Raw genomic sequence first — 3,634 nt, 5'->3', positions numbered from 1 at the left:
TATATAATATATATATATATATATATATAAATATATATATATATATATATAAAAATATATATATATATATAAATATATATATATATATATATATATATATATATAAATATATATATATATATATATATATATATATATATATATATATATATATATATATATATATGTGCATAATATATACATTTGTACGTGTGTGCATTGACATATATGTATATATATTATACGTATGTATAATTATTTATATATAAATATATAGCATATATGTATGTATATTATACGTATGTATAATTATTTATATACAGATATATAGCATATATGTATGTATATGTATATATATTATATGTATGTATAATTATTTATATACAGATATATAGAATACATGTATGGATATTATATATAGCATATATGGATATTATGCTATTTTTACCCTCCTCTTTGCTTGACCAGAGCTTAATAAAGATCTTCTTGGACTTGAGAATCCCTCTCACCTTGCTTCTCACTCTCTCAGCATGTTTTGCATCTGTAATGTCAGTCTTGTCCACTCCAACCCTCACGGATGTCAAGTCCCCTTTAATGGTCCTTAGCTCAGCTGATGTGATAAGTGTTCCATCCCAGTCATCCTCTTTGTTGATTGTGGCTGTCCTCGAAATCCCATGGGATCCACCATTCTCAGGTAGGAAGGTCCTCAGTGTACTAGGCATACCTGTCACCCCAATTCCACCAGCAGCTCCTCCCCTTGCCTGTTCAAAGAACAACACTTGGACCACCACACGTAGGGGAAGTCTATCGTTCTGGACGGCATGGCTACATGCTGCAGCTGACAGTTTCTTACAGTCCATCAGACTGCACAGCCTCTTCTTATCACCCTTGCTTATACCAGAATGCTCCTACAGATACAAATACACTCAAAGAATCAGAGAACGCATCTCAACCACTATGTGCAGTGAGAAGATTTCTTCTTTCTTCAATAATTTGTTATTCACAATTATTCCAAATTCAAACTGTTCTGAAGTTTAAAAATTGTTTTCTTGGATGGCAAATACTGAATACAGAAATGAGAGAGAGTGTGATTTCCGAATATATTTTTAGGGTCTCCATCTTTAAATGTTATTCAAGTTGAAAACTTGAATTTATGCAACATTGCATAACTTCTTGTTCAAACGACTTACTGTAATTGTTTAGCCTCATGTTCAATAAGAAGGAAGGTTTAACAAAGAGTAGCATACCTTAAGATACCTGTCGATTGCTTGATAAAGCCCATCATGAACAGGGCGTGCAGTATCTGGTAGCATCTCAGCCAGATCAATAAACTTGGCTACAGGAAGATTGGGATCATGGGCAATCTCCAAAAGATATCCATCCATAACATTTGCCACTGCAAGCTGAGAAGCATAAGAAACAGAAGAAACAGAAGCCAACGTCCTACTCTCATCAGGCAGTTGCCCATCAGGCACCACAGGATGGCCAATCCTAGCATTTTGCTCCTGCACTAAAAATTCATGGACAATATTTTGCACAAGGTCAATATCATACAACCCATTTTCACTAACTGATGCTGGCATCAGGAGATCAACTGCAGCAGCCTCATCCAGCTGTACAACTATTCTCTTCACAATCTCTCTCTTTGCTATCTCACAATATCCAGCAAAATTCCTGCTTTCAACAGCTTTAGCAAGAATGTACAAGATACACTCCCTTTCTTTGAAGGCAACAACCAAATAATAGTTTCAACAAGTGATCGTTTTCTGGCTGCTTCACTTCCATGAACCTTATCCCTGTCAAAGGCAGGAAGTCGCTTTAGTGCATAAGCTTTAAGAGCTTCACCAACCAAGTCGGATGACATATTTCCCTTTGATTTGATAGATACAATCACTTGCTTATAGAAGTCAATCTCAAGCTCACAAAGATCTTCAACCCACCAATCCTTTGGAATGGTTATATGTCTTTGAATTCCATTCCAATGAGGGTCGGTGCCATTTTCAGATGCAAGCTTCTTCCTGTTGTAGCTGTAAGACCAGTCCACCTTTGTTGGCTCACCAGATGCCCTGGATGCGATAGAGTCAATGCAACGAGCAACCACCTTCAGTTCTTCAGACCATGGAAATAATGACCTTGTAGCCTGAAGCACAATGATGGAATCCTTCCAACTCCTACAAATGGTTGAATCCAGGAACACTTCAATTTTGTAAATCAAGTTGCCTTTCTCAACTGCTTCATGCATTTCCAAGTATTCGGCGGCACAGCGTGCAGCAACAACATTGTAAGCATTTAGTGTAACTGTCATCCCGTAACAAAACTTTGCACAAATTTCAAAAGCTGAGGCTCCCCAGGAATGTCAGGAATGTGAACTTCATCATTATTTTTTTCATTATTGTTGCTCACTAGCATTTGCATCCGTGCACTCTTTGAAAGAAGAGGAAACTGCATCATGCAAGGAAAATAAAAATTTAGCACGATGAATCCTCTGTTTATGGCAGCACGGCAACAACTTCGCATATTTAAAGTTATGTAAACACTACAACACATAGAACAACGAAACCAAGGGTGTTAAGACAACCAATTTGTGTGACACCAATTCCTCATATCCAGAACCATACAAATGAAGAGGAAAATAAAGTAGGAGAAGAAAAAGCAAAACCTTATGTTGTACTCAACACTATATCATCCGGAAATGACAGTCAATAACTTGTGTAAATAAAATTTGACATCCCCAACATTAACAATGAAGTCAGCAGCCAACTCTGGTGCAACATATCTGCATTTAAAAATTTCGATTGGTCAAGACTTCCACAAAAATTACAAAATATATAAGTTATAGTAACCAAACTAAACTGAATAATACTCCTGAAAGCTGTGCATGGGAAGGAAACAAGCATTATTAATGTCATATGGACTCACCTGGAAAGGACCAGCACCAATGTTGACATGGCTAGACATGGGTACAGGTACAGGACAGTGGAACACAACAAAATTATAGTGAAAGATCGTCTTATACTATTATGCTGTAATGGTCTGGAATTAATTCATAAACACATCATTGTTTAAAACTTTAAACGCATATGCTGCACAAATGTAGGATAGACTTGTAACCATGTTTTTTGTATCGAAAGGGCATGTATGTCCAATGAAGCCTGGCATGCCAATATAAGAGTTACATATATATATATATATATATATATATATATATATATAACACACCATTCCGACATACCCGAGGATTTAGGTGTTGTCGTGCATTCCATGTTAAGAAATAGGATTTCTTTGTTAGTTGTTACATCTTAGTTCTTAGTTAGGTTTTAGTTTATTTATCCTTTTTTGTTTAATTTTTTTTTCTTTTTCTGCTGAGCTAGCCATTGGCCAGTTCCAACGGCTCTATTATGAGCTGTTGGAACTAGCCCAACGGCTAAGTTCAGCTCCTCCTTCCTTATTCTTTCTTGTATAAATATGTGTAACAGTTTCTTGTAAAGAGTAGCTGTGTTGTTACAGCCATTACATTTTCATTTGAATAAAAGATTATCCTTGTTCACTTGGCCTTAGTGCCATTTCTGTTATATGTTTGATTTGTGACTGTTACAATCACATTTTCATGGTATCAGAGCCACTGGGCTGCTTCTTGAAGAATTTTCAGAAGTTG

General features: G+C 35.9%; 1 pseudogene; it reads right to left on the bottom strand.

The window, feature by feature from the left end:
* Positions 1–356: 356 nt before the first annotated feature.
* LOC116267934 (BTB/POZ domain-containing protein NPY2-like) lies at positions 357–2,409 on the bottom strand (annotated as a pseudogene).
* Between the last annotated feature and the right edge of the window lie 1,225 nt (positions 2,410–3,634).

This window comes from Nymphaea colorata, unplaced genomic scaffold (assembly GCF_008831285.2).
Source record: "Nymphaea colorata isolate Beijing-Zhang1983 unplaced genomic scaffold, ASM883128v2 scaffold0010, whole genome shotgun sequence".
NCBI lineage: Eukaryota > Viridiplantae > Streptophyta > Magnoliopsida > Nymphaeales > Nymphaeaceae > Nymphaea > Nymphaea colorata.
This window is presented reverse-complemented; position numbering and strand designations above follow the sequence as displayed.